The sequence below is a fragment of the Antedon bifida genome, chromosome 5, assembly GCF_963402885.1.
Source record: "Antedon bifida chromosome 5, ecAntBifi1.1, whole genome shotgun sequence".
NCBI lineage: Eukaryota > Metazoa > Echinodermata > Crinoidea > Comatulida > Antedonidae > Antedon > Antedon bifida.
This window is the reverse complement of record NC_136230.1, coordinates 9,509,547-9,527,331: the sequence shown is the minus strand read 5'-3', so window position 1 is coordinate 9,527,331 and position 17,785 is coordinate 9,509,547. Positions and strand designations below refer to the sequence as shown.

At 29.4% G+C, this 17,785-nt stretch overlaps 1 pseudogene; it reads left to right on the top strand.

Moving 5' to 3' along the window:
* The window catches only part of LOC144843293 (uncharacterized), a 33,353-nt pseudogene extending 16,369 nt beyond the window's left edge, over positions 1-16,984 (top strand).
* The last annotated feature ends 801 nt before the right edge of the window (positions 16,985-17,785 follow it).

Below are 17,785 nucleotides of genomic sequence, written 5' to 3'. Positions count from 1 at the left end.
CAAATGATTCAGAACTTTTTAATAAGATTCTTAACCAATTGTAATTTCTACAAATTTAAATATTATCTTAACACTTTTTTTTAATTAATGTTATATATTTTTATAATTCTTATTTCTTTTCGGTAAATTTATTATTATTATGGTTGTAAAATATATTGAAATAGAATGTGTGTTAAAATAAAGGTTGTGTTTTTTCTTTTAAAAGCAACAACAAAAATGAAATTTGATCTTTGCGTGTTATTTAAGTATTTGATTTATTTTTTAAGTTTTCATTTGGGTGATTGAGGGTAATGAGTATGGATGAGTACTTAAGAAAAGTATATTTATGTGGGCGCTAAACTACTTTCATTTACGTTGTATAAATGTTGATGCGTTTGCTAAAGCCATAAAGTTGATTACAAATGATTCAGAACTTTTTAATAAGATTCTTTACCAATTGTAATTTGTACAAATTTAAAATAATATCTTAACACTTTTTTAAATTAATGTTACATTATATTTTTATATTTCTTATTTCTTTTCGGTAAATTTATTATTATTATGGTTGTAAATTATATTGAAATAGAATATGTGTTAAAATAAAGGTTGTGTTTTTTCTTTTAAAAGCAACAACAACGAAAATGAATTTGATCTTTGAGTGTTATTTAAGTATTTTATTTATTTTTTTAAATTTTCATTTGGGTGAATGAGGGTAATGAGTATGGATGAGTACTTAAGAAAAGTATATTATTACGATCCTAAGCATCCTGATAGTTTTGGTGGTGTGGACCGACTTTATCAAAATGTAAAATACGATTTAAATATTACCAAGAGACAAGTTCAAGACTGACTGAGCAAGCAAGATACATATACATTACACAAATCCATTCAACGTAAATTCAAACGAAACTGGGTACTTGTAAGTGTTATTGATGAACAATGGGGAATGGATTTGGAAAAATAACGTGTATAAAATTTGATTCAGACAAACTGTTTGACTTTAAATTTCCAAAAATCAAAGGAAGTCAATTTTGAAATAGTTGGTAGCATGGTACAAGGAATCGGACTGGAAAAAATAACAACAACTAATCCTAACAAAATAACCCGTAAACCAAAAATCTCACTCTCTACCATTCAAAAACAAAATTTTTGATGTAGCGATTTTTTCAAGCGGTATTGTCATGAACGTATTGAAAAGAAAATAGTTTTATTGTCAATGATTTGTCAAGTGTTTTATTTTAATTTCAATTACTGTTGTATTGTATTTAGTTTTACCCGTTCATGTTGGCATGATCAATATTTGCTCAAACTCCATTTTATCGTTATGTTTGTAGTATTTTAGAGCTTCCCGATCATCGTAATAATGATATAACTAGAATTCGTAACCGTGTGTTAGATTCCACGCGTATTATATACATATTGTCTTACTTTAATTCCTTCTCTCGTTATTCACCCGATGTAGTTTGATCAAACATTGTACCTGAGCCTGAAAGGTTAGTTGTTATGGTACAAGGAATCGGCCCGGACAATAATTTGTTTTCTTTTCTGTTAAATTATTATTATGTTTGTGAATTGTGTATTGCAATAGATTTGTTTAATGAAATTAAATTAATTAGGCCTATGTTTTGACTTAATTTACTGTCAGTGTAAATTTGTAAAAGTAGTTTTCCTACTTTAATTCACGGTAAATTTATTTATCGACTTAATTTAATTTGTTTTCTTTTCTGTTGTTGTTAAATGTAATTGCAAACACACATAATAAATGATTGTGATTATAAATATTCTGTTTACTTCTTTTAATTTTAAACAGTACAATAGATCTGTAATGTAAAGTTATATTTTATATATAATAAGTAATATTACAAAAATAAACATACAAAATGTATAAAGCATAGATTAATTAAATTTAAATACAATTTCTTTATTTCAAAATGAATTTCATTTTCTACGTGTTTTCAATTTTAAATCTTTTAAGAAAGACACAATAGGTACTGCTAAAAAAATAAAACGCACACAAAAGAAAACAAATTTGAGACGCACGATATGTAACGACGGTTTCAATAAAAAGGCATATTATAAATGTATTTTTACCAAATTTATAAAGTAAAGTGTTATTATTGAGAAATATACATTTTAGATAAATGATAACACATCTAAAATTAATTAGAGAGATCAATACAATATGGTGTTCATAATAATGTTTTGATGACTAGAGGAAACATCTGAAGACATTCAACAAAAAACAAGCGTTAACACCATACCAGTCATTAAGAATGCTACTACTCTGAAAAAAACATCTCCCTTCAAGCACAGAAACAAATTCTGAACGAAAATAAAAAATAAAAATAATTAGTAAACGAAACACGCGCATTATAAATAAAATGAATAATTTAAGAATATTTGTTAAAATACCCACGAACAAAACAAAAAAAAAGAAACATACTAACCGATTTATCGTCATTACGAAGTTCAAATAACGAAAACTTTTCCTTGAAAAATCCACAAGAGACACGTTTTACATTTTCTAACTGCATTTCAGTGTCACATTGTTTCGCAACACATGTACATAAAACGAGTCCTGTCACAAATCTGCCGACATTTATTTTTTTATCGCTCATCATTTGTTCTAATACATAATACAACGCTTCCGAAGAAATATCTTTACACAATTCTAACACATTAAAATTGTTTTCCAACTCTTTACAAGCACGAATAGTACTCTGGAGGATGGGTGAATCCAAAACAATTAACCCCGTCAATTTATATTCAATGTATACTAAAACTACTTCCTCTAAATCAACCATAACGCTCGACAAAACAAATGATAATGGATGTAATTACCAAGAAAGTTACAACTTAAAACATTTATTTTTGTTTTTAAAAAGAAGTTGTAACATAGAAACTAATTTTGTCAGGAAATGTGTTTTTATTATTTATGTGATTTAATTGTGTTTAGAAAGTTACAACATTAACATTTAATTTTGTCAAAAAAAATGTGAATATACGGAGCCGAATGTAATTTTTAATCCTTAGTATAGTGAGAGATTTTATATAAGAAAAAAAAAAAAAAAAAAAAAGAGCGAACGGAAACTAATGATTGCAGATTAGCCATATAGAAATGGATTGAAATTGGAAATCCACATGATCAAAGAAAAGAAATCATCGTTCCGACAGAAGCTAATGACAATTACAAAGGATGACACAGTTTGAATATAGTAATTACCGTAAAACATAATTAAATGTTGTCAAGATAGTTGTCAAAAATAAATAAAATATATTATACTGAATTTACTTTGTACATTTATTTAATTTAGACCGTAATTAGGGTTGTTGTTCATTTATGATTGTGAAAAATATACATACGAATAAAACAGCTATATATATATATATAAAAAAAATAATGATTCAGTGTTATAATTTTATTTACCTGTCATTATGTTAAATAAAACATATTCTAAATTAAATTTATATCATGTTAGATATATTTTCAAGAACATTTGTTACATAAAAATAAATTTGTAAAGAAATTTGTTACATAAGATAAATTTGTTAAGAAGTTTGTTTCATAAAAATATTTGTGTAGATAAATTTGTTACATGAAAATAAATTTTTCAAAATATTTGTTACATAAAAATAAATTTGTAAAGAAATTCGTTACATAAATTTATTTTTTACAAGAAGTTTGTAACAGAAAATTATTTTGCTAAGAATTAGTTGCATCAATTGATTTTATCAACCGTATGTAACATAAAGAATTATTTTGTTGAAAAAAATATTTTGTCATTCAGTCCATTTGTTCAATAGGCCTAGTTCGTTTAAGTTTTTAAGAATTATTTGTGTAATATTCTTGTATATAAGAGAATTTATTTTTAACCTTTGTAATTATTTTGTAAATATCATTTATGCAATATTTTTGTGTGTAAATATTTGAATTTATTTATACTTTTTGTATGGAAATAATTATACTAATATTAAATATCATTATTTGTTTATAAATTTATTTGTGATTATAGATTTATTCTTTATAAGTATGTCGATTAATTTCAGAATCAAAAACTTGTTACATAAGAAAAAAAAATGGTCATGAAATTCGTTAAATAAAAAATAATTTATCAAGAATCTTTTTACATAAATTTTATTTTATCATTAAATTTGTTACATAAAAATAATTTGTCAAGAATCTTTTTGCATAAAATTTATTTTGTCATTAAGTTTGTTACATAAAAAAAAAAAAAATTGTTTCATGAATCTTGTTACATTTTTTAAATTTTTGTTTTCAACTACTTATATGAAAATTCAAGTTAAGAACGCAGTATAATGACAATGACTGGGCGTTTAGTAACACCTTTCACCGCGGTGATTAGCGGACAGACTTCCTCCGGTAACTCGGTATTTGTTAACAATCTTTTAGAAAATAATTACTTTAAAAAAATAAAACAAGTCGTTTGATGATATGACAAAGTATTATGGCGAATATCAAACTTAGTTTGAGAAGTAAATACTGTTTGTGTTTACATGCGTGTCATAGTAGAGTTCGCAGAGACCTACAGATTTAAATTTAGAAATTCAAACAGAGTTAAAGATATGTCCATCAGGGAATGGCTGAATGAGCTCTCCCATTATTTAAAATGTTGGATGAAATGGGCTAATGTAAAAGAAGATGATGCTGCAGGCATTTTATCAAGTTATAAATAATGAATTTTAACTTATTAAATTTACTATGGTTGCATACACACTAATTTGAATATGCAGTGATGAGCAAAAAACAAATGTTAAAATTCATTATTTATAACTTGATAAAATGCCTGCAGCATCATCTTCTTTTACATTAGCCCATTTCATCCAACATTTTAAATAATGGGAGAGCTCATTCAGCCATTCCCTGATGGACATATCTTTAACTCTGTTTGAATTTCTAAATTTAAATCTGTAGGTCTCTGCGGACTCTACTATGACACGCATGTAAACACAAACAGTATTTACTTCTCAAACTAAGTTTGATATTCGCCATAATACTTTGTCATATCATCAAACGACTTGTTTTATTTTTTTAAAGTAATTATTTTCTAAAAGATTGTTAACAAATACCGAGTTACCGGAGGAAGTCTGTCCGCTAATCACCGCGGTGAAAGGTGTTACTAAACGCCCAGTCATTGTCATTATACTGCGTTCTTAACTTGAATTTTCATATAAGTAGTTGAAAACAAAAATTTAAAAAATGTAACAAGATTCATGAAACAATTTTTTTTTTTTTATGTAACAAACTTAATGACAAAATAAATTTTATGCAAAAAGATTCTTGACAAATTATTTTTATGTAACAAATTTAATGATAAAATAAAATTTATGTAAAAAGATTCTTGATAAATTATTTTTTATTTAACGAATTTCATGACCATTTTTTTTTCTTATGTAACAAGTTTTTGATTCTGAAATTAATCGACATACTTATAAAGAATAAATCTATAATCACAAATAAATTTATAAACAAATAATGATATTTAATATTAGTATAATTATTTCCATACAAAAAGTATAAATAAATTCAAATATTTACACACAAAAATATTGCATAAATGATATTTACAAAATAATTACAAAGGTTAAAAATAAATTCTCTTATATACAAGAATATTACACAAATAATTCTTAAAAACTTAAACGAACTAGGCCTATTGAACAATGGACTGAATGACAAAATATTTTTTTCAACAAAATAATTCTTTATGTTACATACGGTTGATAAAATCAATTGATGCAACTAATTCTTAGCAAAATAATTTTCTGTTACAAACTTCTTGTAAAAAATAAATTTATGTAACGAATTTCTTTACAAATTTATTTTTATGTAACAAATATTTTGAAAAATTTATTTTCATGTAACAAATTTATCTACACAAATATTTTTATGAAACAAACTTCTTAACAAATTTATCTTATGTAACAAATTTCTTTACAAATTTATTTTTATGTAAAAAATGTTCTTGAAAATATATCTAACATGATATAAATTTAATTTAGAATATGTTTTATTTAACATAATGACAGGTAAATAAAATTATAACACTGAATCATTATTTTTTTTTTATATATATATATAGCTGTTTTATTCGTATGTATATTTTTCACAATCATAAATGAACAACAACCCTAATTACGGTCTAAATTAAATAAATGTACAAAGTAAATTCAGTATAATATATTTTATTTATTTTTGACAACTATCTTGACAACATTTAATTATGTTTTACGGTAATTACTATATTCAAACTGTGTCATCCTTTGTAATTGTCATTAGCTTCTGTCGGAACGATGATTTCTTTTCTTTGATCATGTGGATTTCCAATTTCAATCCATTTCTATATGGCTAATCTGCAATCATTAGTTTCCGTTCGCTCTTTTTTTTTTTTTTTTTTTTTCTTATATAAAATCTCTCACTATACTAAGGATTAAAAATTACATTCGGCTCCGTATATTCACATTTTTTTTGACAAAATTAAATGTTAATGTTGTAACTTTCTAAACACAATTAAATCACATAAATAATAAAAACACATTTCCTGACAAAATTAGTTTCTATGTTACAACTTCTTTTTAAAAACAAAAATAAATGTTTTAAGTTGTAACTTTCTTGGTAATTACATCCATTATCATTTGTTTTGTCGAGCGTTATGGTTGATTTAGAGGAAGTAGTTTTAGTATACATTGAATATAAATTGACGGGGTTAATTGTTTTGGATTCACCCATCCTCCAGAGTACTATTCGTGCTTGTAAAGAGTTGGAAAACAATTTTAATGTGTTAGAATTGTGTAAAGATATTTCTTCGGAAGCGTTGTATTATGTATTAGAACAAATGATGAGCGATAAAAAAATAAATGTCGGCAGATTTGTGACAGGACTCGTTTTATGTACATGTGTTGCGAAACAATGTGACACTGAAATGCAGTTAGAAAATGTAAAACGTGTCTCTTGTGGATTTTTCAAGGAAAAGTTTTCGTTATTTGAACTTCGTAATGACGATAAATCGGTTAGTATGTTTCTTTTTTTTTGTTTTGTTCGTGGGTATTTTAACAAATATTCTTAAATTATTCATTTTATTTATAATGCGCGTGTTTCGTTTACTAATTATTTTTATTTTTTATTTTCGTTCAGAATTTGTTTCTGTGCTTGAAGGGAGATGTTTTTTTCAGAGTAGTAGCATTCTTAATGACTGGTATGGTGTTAACGCTTGTTTTTTGTTGAATGTCTTCAGATGTTTCCTCTAGTCATCAAAACATTATTATGAACACCATATTGTATTGATCTCTCTAATTAATTTTAGATGTGTTATCATTTATCTAAAATGTATATTTCTCAATAATAACACTTTACTTTATAAATTTGGTAAAAATACATTTATAATATGCCTTTTTATTGAAACCGTCGTTACATATCGTGCGTCTCAAATTTGTTTTCTTTTGTGTGCGTTTTATTTTTTTAGCAGTACCTATTGTGTCTTTCTTAAAAGATTTAAAATTGAAAACACGTAGAAAATGAAATTCATTTTGAAATAAAGAAATTGTATTTAAATTTAATTAATCTATGCTTTATACATTTTGTATGTTTATTTTTGTAATATTACTTATTATATATAAAATATAACTTTACATTACAGATCTATTGTACTGTTTAAAATTAAAAGAAGTAAACAGAATATTTATAATCACAATCATTTATTATGTGTGTTTGCAATTACATTTAACAACAACAGAAAAGAAAACAAATTAAATTAAGTCGATAAATAAATTTACCGTGAATTAAAGTAGGAAAACTACTTTTACAAATTTACACTGACAGTAAATTAAGTCAAAACATAGGCCTAATTAATTTAATTTCATTAAACAAATCTATTGCAATACACAATTCACAAACATAATAATAATTTAACAGAAAAGAAAACAAATTATTGTCCGGGCCGATTCCTTGTACCATAACAACTAACCTTTCAGGCTCAGGTACAATGTTTGATCAAACTACATCGGGTGAATAACGAGAGAAGGAATTAAAGTAAGACAATATGTATATAATACGCGTGGAATCTAACACACGGTTACGAATTCTAGTTATATCATTATTACGATGATCGGGAAGCTCTAAAATACTACAAACATAACGATAAAATGGAGTTTGAGCAAATATTGATCATGCCAACATGAACGGGTAAAACTAAATACAATACAACAGTAATTGAAATTAAAATAAAACACTTGACAAATCATTGACAATAAAACTATTTTCTTTTCAATACGTTCATGACAATACCGCTTGAAAAAATCGCTACATCAAAAATTTTGTTTTTGAATGGTAGAGAGTGAGATTTTTGGTTTACGGGTTATTTTGTTAGGATTAGTTGTTGTTATTTTTTCCAGTCCGATTCCTTGTACCATGCTACCAACTATTTCAAAATTGACTTCCTTTGATTTTTGGAAATTTAAAGTCAAACAGTTTGTCTGAATCAAATTTTATACACGTTATTTTTCCAAATCCATTCCCCATTGTTCATCAATAACACTTACAAGTACCCAGTTTCGTTTGAATTTACGTTGAATGGATTTGTGTAATGTATATGTATCTTGCTTGCTCAGTCAGTCTTGAACTTGTCTCTTGGTAATATTTAAATCGTATTTTACATTTTGATAAAGTCGGTCCACACCACCAAAACTATCAGGATGCTTAGGATCGTAATAATATACTTTTCTTAAGTACTCATCCATACTCATTACCCTCATTCACCCAAATGAAAATTAAAAAAAATAAATAAAATACTTAAATAACACTCAAAGATCAAATTCATTTTCGTTGTTGTTGCTTTTAAAAGAAAAAACACAACCTTTATTTTAACACATATTCTATTTCAATATAATTTACAACCATAATAATAATAAATTTACCGAAAAGAAATAAGAAATATAAAAATATAATGTAACATTAATTTAAAAAAGTGTTAAGATATTATTTTAAATTTGTACAAATTACAATTGGTAAAGAATCTTATTAAAAAGTTCTGAATCATTTGTAATCAACTTTATGGCTTTAGCAAACGCATCAACATTTATACAACGTAAATGAAAGTAGTTTAGCGCCCACATAAATATACTTTTCTTAAGTACTCATCCATACTCATTACCCTCAATCACCCAAATGAAAACTTAAAAAATAAATCAAATACTTAAATAACACGCAAAGATCAAATTTCATTTTTGTTGTTGCTTTTAAAAGAAAAAACACAACCTTTATTTTAACACACATTCTATTTCAATATATTTTACAACCATAATAATAATAAATTTACCGAAAAGAAATAAGAATTATAAAAATATATAACATTAATTAAAAAAAAGTGTTAAGATAATATTTAAATTTGTAGAAATTACAATTGGTTAAGAATCTTATTAAAAAGTTCTGAATCATTTGTAATCAACTTTATGGCTTTGAAAAGCGCTGTGTTCCTTTTGTTTCATTAAGTAGCTTCCCCAATGTCATTGAATTTAAATCATCATTCCGTTTTTCCAAAAGAGTGCATTGTAATTACGGGAACTGTTTTAACCAATCGTAATTGTCATTCTGGTAACTTTTTTTGGTCCGTGATTCTAGAATTCCATTATCATTCGAGTCTACACCATTTCCACAATAATCAACCCCGTCCAATTCTAAAATCATTTCATCGACCATGTCCTTTTGCTCCATTAGATCTCTCCACTGCATCATTGTTAAATTAATACCTTTCTTGCCCGGTTTAAATTTACCATCTGGTTCTGATTGATAGTATTCTCGGATACACACGTACATATCATCACCCCAACGTTGAGCAACAACGTGCCTCGTTTCATTAAGTTTAATACGTTTAGTAGCTGTAACTGTAATTCGACTATCATTCTTAAAAAAGTGATTCTGTACCACCGGTCGACAATCTTGTTGAAAAGAAGCGTTAGTATTTGGTTCATCTTCTACTCTCTGTCTCTTGCTAGGCCTCATAACTCGCTGCATAGTAGCCTTAGCCTTATCGACTATTTTAGAATCGGTGTAATCGACTGTTGGTTTGTAGAAGTTCATACTGATGAAAACTGTACTAAATTCTCCTAATCAAGATTGTAGAAGTGAGTTCAGCGCTTTGAAAACTGATACTGATAATTTAACTATACATTCACCCTACATTTATACTAAACAAAATAATTTATGCATGTCAGTTGTAGGGTCCTTTTTTTTTTTTTTTTTTTAAAAGGAAACAAAGAAATCTTTATGTAAAACGTAAACCATTTAAATGAAAATGAAACTTAATTTAAAGTTAGAAATAATTATTATTTGTTTTACTTTTTTGAAAAAATGGTGAAACTAACATCTTGTTTGACGATACACTATTCATTCATTGCGAAGCTCCATTGTTAACATTTCCGGAAGATGGTTAAGTACATGTCGGCACTTCTTAAGTACATATCGGAATTGATCAAACAAATGCATATAAAGACCGCCACTGTAAATTATACTAACACACCTTTTGTTTAAATCTTTTAAAATTTCCGCCACTTTAACATTACTTTTTTGAAAAATGGTGAAACTAACATCTTGTTTGACGATACACTATTCATTCATTGCGAAGCTCCATTGTTAACATTTCCGGAAGATGGTTAAGTACATGTCGGCACTTCTTAAGTACATATCGGAATTGATCAAACAAATGCATGTACTACAATAAGCATACTTACGGTACCCAGTAGAGCACTGCAGCAATGTTTGAGAAATTAAAATAATTTTTTTTAAATAAAATGGAGGTAAAGAATAATAAGAATACATTCATTAGTTAATTTTACATACTTAAATAACCTTTATTTTAAAATCCTAAATATCCGGACCAACTTTATTAACTAGTTTTAATTAACCAGGTGCATCTTTATTTGTATCCATGACTAATTCAATTCCCACAAAAAACTATATTGTCTTACCCAATGTCAACCATTGTATTATAATCCGAAACATAACACCTATTATCTTATACTTAACCATTGGAAACCATTTGTTCTCCTTACAAGCGACTAAATCACCATATACATTTTATTTATTATTCAATAAATTTTATATTATATGTGTATTAATATATAACATCTCCATTGTTTTACTTCCTTACCATTGTTTACCATTGTATTAATTATAATAGGATTAACTAATGTTATCCCCTCAAAAGCCCTCTACGGGGGCTAGGCCAGTGTATTTTACTACTCAGTATCATCAATATTATTTTTTCGAGTTTACACTCACTCGTACCCTTCTTTTAAGACGGTGCCGTTCAATTCTTTATACGATTTTCTATTATCTCCATCAAAACCAGGGCCGAATTTCTTCCCCCTTTCGTAAAGTATTATTGGGCACTAACAATTGTTGTACTGCAGTATCTACCTGCATAAGAAAAGAAATATCTTATTTAAAATAAGTGGAACTTTGCAGTTTCACCAAAATTGTAAACAAAGACCCTGTGTCCAAAAACGTTCAAAAGTCAACGAACTAAATTTCCTACAGCTGTTGTTGTTGGCTATATAGTGCGGTGTACATTATCTAAATTTACGCCTATTTTCTACCAAACATGGCCTGATATTTTCAAAGTACACGGGCCAATTTCCGCACCTAGCGTTCAAGATGTTCTGACATGGGCCAGAAAACTCTTGTTTGTTAAGATATATGTCGTCACTGGGTGTTAGAGCAAGGCAATCGAATTGCCTTGGTTTAGAGACAGGTAGATTTTGCATGTGATCCACTGACTCAGGGCTATGTTTACGATGTTTGCATTGTATTTGGCAGGGGATGAAGGTGGAGGCGCGGCGGGCAACAATTGGTGTTTTCTAAGTCTTGATCCTTTTTTATTAATTCACATACGTTTTTAATATTATTAAAAAGGCAGGTGGGGTGGAGGGTAATATCCTCTAGGGAGTGAGAAGTGCCCTTTTTTTAAAGACCCTGTAAAAAAATCCTGGCTACTGGCGTGCAATTGTAAAATGAAACTAATATTCCTTTTTTTCTAAGGTCCAAAATCTCTATTTTTAGAACACCGCGAATTATCGTCATAACAGGGCGAGGTAAGCACGCTATATTTTCCCCTCCCCAAACATACAAAGAAACGCTCTCGCACGTCCGCGAAGTGGATCCGCATTTTGCGGACCCGAGAGGATTACCGCCCTTAAAACCAGCCAGCAGAAAGCTGCAGTTATACTACCTACATAATACTATAGAAGAAATATCTTATCGGTTTGTTGGTTTAACTGTGAGCTATTCACACAAAATAATAAAGATACTGTAAATGCAGTTATAAGTTTTTACAATTGTGAGATTGAACGAAAACCAACATCATGGAATACAAATGTGAACATTGTGGAGAAAAATTTGAGTTAATATATTTAAAGGAGCATTTAGGAATACATACTTGGACAGAAGAGTGTGAACACTACAACGAGACAATATTATGGGAAGATGATTTTAAAACAAATGTAGTGGGAATAGAAGAAAACCCAACAAACGAAAATGAATATTGCGGGAAGAATTTAAAAACACCCACAGGAGAGACAAGTTGGCATTTGAAAGATCATTTGAGAATAGACACAGGAGAGAAACCTCATGAATGTGAACATTGTGGAAAGAAATTTAAACAAAATGGGAATTTTAAGATGCACTTGAGAGTACACACAGGGGAGACACCATATGAATGCGAACATTTGGAAAGAAATTCAAACGGAATAGCAATTTGAAAACGCACTTAAGAGTACACACAGGAGAGACACCTTATGAATGTAAACATTGTGGGAAGAAATTTAAACGGAATAGCCATTTGAAAACGCACTTGAAAGTACACACAGGGCGGGAACCAACTTAAGTATGAATTGGCTCTAAGAAACAATTGAAAATCATTTGTTAGATAGTTATTTATTGACGATTAAGGGGAATTTGTCCCGAATAGAGGTGTTTTTTCACAAACTTTTTTACATATAAACGCATGATTCATAATGTATATAAAAGTTTACAAATAAAATTACTGACAGTTGCTTCTCAATGTTTGTGTTAATTAATACTGTACAGAAAATGTAAATAAAACGTCGTAGTGGTGTGTCGTTACATGTACTGTACTATATTTCAATCAAGACTTTGGCGTTGACAGTTTCAAGTATTAAATCGCAATGTTTTACTGTGTTTAGTGGTATATTATTTGATATATTTAATATTTCGTTACTGAATGGATAAAGAATATATTTAAAAATTGTTCCTCTTTGCACCTATTCTCTTCCCCATCCCTTAACCCTAATGTCACATGCAAAACACAATTAAGTTTGTTTAAAGGCCAGGTGCGGGCAAAAAATTTCTATTGATCATACATTCCAATAATTATCGATCTATAGTTTCCCCTATGTTTCATAATTTTTGGGATTTTATTTGTGTTACACAAGCTTGTTGAAAATAAGCACTTTCTTATCAGTGGGGGGATAGTTCAAATTACACAGTAAAATCTCTATTCTTTTGTACACACATTTTGTAAATAGAGAGGCATTTTAAAAAGCTATTAAAAATAAACGGTGTGGTAAAAAATGTTATCAGATGAATAAATATAGGTAATATAACTTGAATATTACATTTCTGGTATTTTTATTCGACTTCAGATTTTTATTTTCATGCTATAGCAAAAATTATCCACCGTATATCCACCATCTTTTTTCACTTTCTAGGGAGTCACCAGACATGTTATTACATTAGGTTAACTACCTAACTACTGAAAAAAATGTCTTCCTGGTTTTCATGGCAGAATTTTGCCAAATTTTGTATTTGACCATATTAATGGAAATTCATGTTTTTTCGTCTTGATTTCTATTACAAATTTTTTATTTATGTACTATTAACCAAATATTATATTTAAAATTCATGCCTGTACCTGAGCTTTAAATTTGGCTAAAGCAATTGGTTTCATTTTGTGACAAGTTTTTCCTTCGGAAGTAATTCCCAGAGTGCTAATTGAGTACAATTGAGTATATAAATCACCGTGTCTATTTATTCGTTTCTGTAAACGACGACGTATTATTGTTCTGCGGTACTTACATTTGAAATCGCCAGTTTTTTAACGCAGAAATTACTATGTATTCGAAAAACATCTGTGGGCATGACCTAGATGGTACGCGGCTAGTTATAATAAATTAAGACTAATACAGCGTTGTAACTCTGACTATATGTTAATAGTACCTATCCAACAACTAATGAGGCAACATGTCATAATACAGTATCATCAATATTATTTTTTTTGGTGTTTTCTAAGTCTTGATCCTTTTTTATTAATTCACATACGTTTTTAATATTATTAAAAAGGCAGGTGGGGTGGAGGGTAATATCCTCTAGGGAGTGAGAAGTGCCCTTTTTTTAAAGACCCTGTAAAAAAATCCTGGCTACTGGCGTGCAATTGTAAAATGAAACTAATATTCCTTTTTTTCTGAGGTCCAAAATCTCTATTTTTAGAACACCGCGAATTATCGTCATAACAGGGCGAGGTAAGCACGCTATATTTTCCCCATCCCAAACATACAAAGAAACGCTCTCGCACGTCCGCGAAGTGGATCCGCATTTTGCGGACCCGAGAGGATTACCGCCCTTAAAACCAGCCAGCAGAAAGCTGCAGTTATACTACCTACATAATACTATAGAAGAAATATCTTATCGGTTTGTTGGTTTAACTGTGAGCTATTCACACAAAATAATAAAGATACTGTAAATGCAGTTATAAGTTTTTACAATTGTGAGATTGAACGAAAACCAACATCATGGAATACAAATGTGAACATTGTGGAGAAAAATTTGAGTTAATATATTTAAAGGAGCATTTAGGAATACATACTTGGACAGAAGAGTGTGAACACTACAACGAGACAATATTATGGGAAGATGATTTTAAAACAAATGTAGTGGGAATAGAAGAAAACCCAACAAACGAAAATGAATATTGCGGGAAGAATTTAAAAACACCCACAGGAGAGACAAGTTGGCATTTGAAAGATCATTTGAGAATAGACACAGGAGAGAAACCTCATGAATGTGAACATTGTGGAAAGAAATTTAAACAAAATGGGAATTTTAAGATGCATTTGAGAGTACATACAGGAGAGACACCATATGAATGTGAAAAGTGCGGAAAGAAATTTCAAACAAGTGGGAGTTTGAAAAGGCACTTGAGAGTACACACAGGAGAGACACCATATCAATGCGAACATTGTGGGAAGAAATTTAAACAAAATAGCCACTTTAAGGTGCATTTGAGAATACACACAGGAGAAAAACCTCATGAATGTGAACAGTGTGGAAAGAAATTTAAACAAAATGGGAATTTGAAGATGCATTTGAGAATACACACAGAAGAGACACCTTATGAATTATCATCATAACAGGGCGAGGTAAGCACGCTATATTTTCCCCTTCCCAAACATACAAAGAAACGCTCTCACACGTCCGCGAAGTGGATCGCATTTTGCGGACCCGAGAGGATTACCGCCCTTAAAACCAGCCAGCAAAAAGCTGCAGTTTTACTAGTGTGAACACTACGACGAGACAATATTATGGGAAGATGATTTTAAAACAAATTTAGTGGGAATAGAAGAAAACCCAACAAACGAAAATGAACATTGCGGGAAGAATTTGAAAACACCCACAGGAGAGACAAGTGGGCATTTGAAAGATCACTTGAGAGTACACACTGGAGATCGAGAGAAACCTTATGAATGTGAACATTGTGGAAAGAAATTTAAACAAAATGGGAATTTTAAGATGCATTTGAGAGTACATACAGGAGAGACACCATATGAATGTGAAAAGTGCGGAAAGAAATTTCAAACAAGTGGGAGTTTGAAAAGGCACTTGAGAGTACACACAGGAGAGACACCTTATGAATGTGAACATTGTGGAAAGAAATTTAAACAGAGTGGGGGTTTGAAAAACCACTTGAAAGTACACACAGAAGAGACACCATATGAATGTGAACATTGTGGAAAGAAATTTAAACAAAATGGGAATTTGAAGAATCACTTGAGAATACACACAGGAGAGACACCATATGAATGTGAACATTGTGGGAAGAAATTTAAACGGAATAGCAATTTGAAAACGCACTTGAAAGTACACACAGGGCGGGAACCAACTTAAGTATGAATTGGCTCTAAGAAACAATTGAAAATCATTTGTTAGATAATTATTTATTGACGATTAAGGGGAATTTGTCCCGAATAGAGGTGTTTTTTCACAAACTTTTTTACATATAAACGCATGATTCATAATGTATATAAAAGTTTACAAATAAAATTACTGACAGTTGCTTCTCAATGTTTGTGTTAATTAATACTGTACAGAAAATGTAAATAAAACGTTGTAGTGGTGTGTCGTTACATGTACTGTACTATATTTCAATCAAGACTTTGGCGTTGACAGTTTCAAGTATTAAATCGCAATGTTTTACTGTGTTTAGTGGTATATTATTTGATGGGAATGGGAATTTGAAGAAGCACTTGAGAATACACACAGGAGAGACACCTTATGAATGTGAACATTGTGGGAAGAAATTTAAACAAAATGGGAATTTAAAGATGCATTTGAGAATACACACTGGAGAGACACCATAATGAATGTGAACATTGTGGAAAGAAATTTAAAGAAAGTGGGATATTGAAAAAGCACTTGAGAGTACACACAGGAGAGACACCTTATGAATGTGAACATTGTGGAAAAAAATTTAAACAAAATGGGAATTTGAAGAATCACTTGAGAATACACACAGGAGAGACACCTTATGAATGTGAATATTGTGGAAAGAAATTTAACCAAAGTGGGAGTTTGAAGATGCACTTGAGAGTACACACAGGAGAGACACCATATGAATGTGAACATTGTGAAAAGAAATTTAAACGGAGTAGCCATTTGAAAACGCACTTGAAAGTACACACAGGGCGGGAACCAACTTAAGTATGAATTGGCTCTAAGAAACAATTGAAAATCATTTGTTAGATAATTATTTATTGACGATTAAGGGGAATTTGTCCCGAATAGAGGTGTTTTTTCACAAACTTTTTTACATATAAACGCATGATTCATAATGTATATAAAAGTTTACAAATAAAATTACTGACAGTTGCTTCTCAATGTTTGTGTTAATTAATACTGTACAGAAAATGTAAATAAAACGTCGTAGTGGTGTGTCGTTACATGTACTGTACTATATTTCAATCAAGACTTTGGCGTTGACAGTTTCAAGTATTAAATCGCAATGTTTTACTGTGTTTAGTGGTATATTATTTGATATATTTAATATTTCGTTACTGAATGGATAAAGAATATATTTAAAAATTGTTCCTCTTTGCACCTATCCTCTTCCCCATCCCTTAACCCTAATGTCACATGCAAAACACAATTAAGTTTGTTTAAATTTGGCTAAAGCAATTGGTTTCATTTTGTGACAAGTTTTTCCTTCGGAAGTAATTCCCAGAGTGCTAATTGAGTACAATTGAGTATATAAATCACCGCGTCTATTTATTCGTTTCTGTAAACGACGACGTATTATTGTTCTGTAAAAATCCTGGCTACTGGCTTGCAATTGTAAAAGGAAACTAATATTCCATTTTTTCTAAGGTCCAAAATCTCTATTTTTAGAACACCGCGAATTATCATCATAACAGGGCGAGGTAAGCACGCTATATTTTCCCCTTCCCAAACATACAAAGAAACGCTCTCACACGTCCGCGAAGTGGATCGCATTTTGCGGACCCG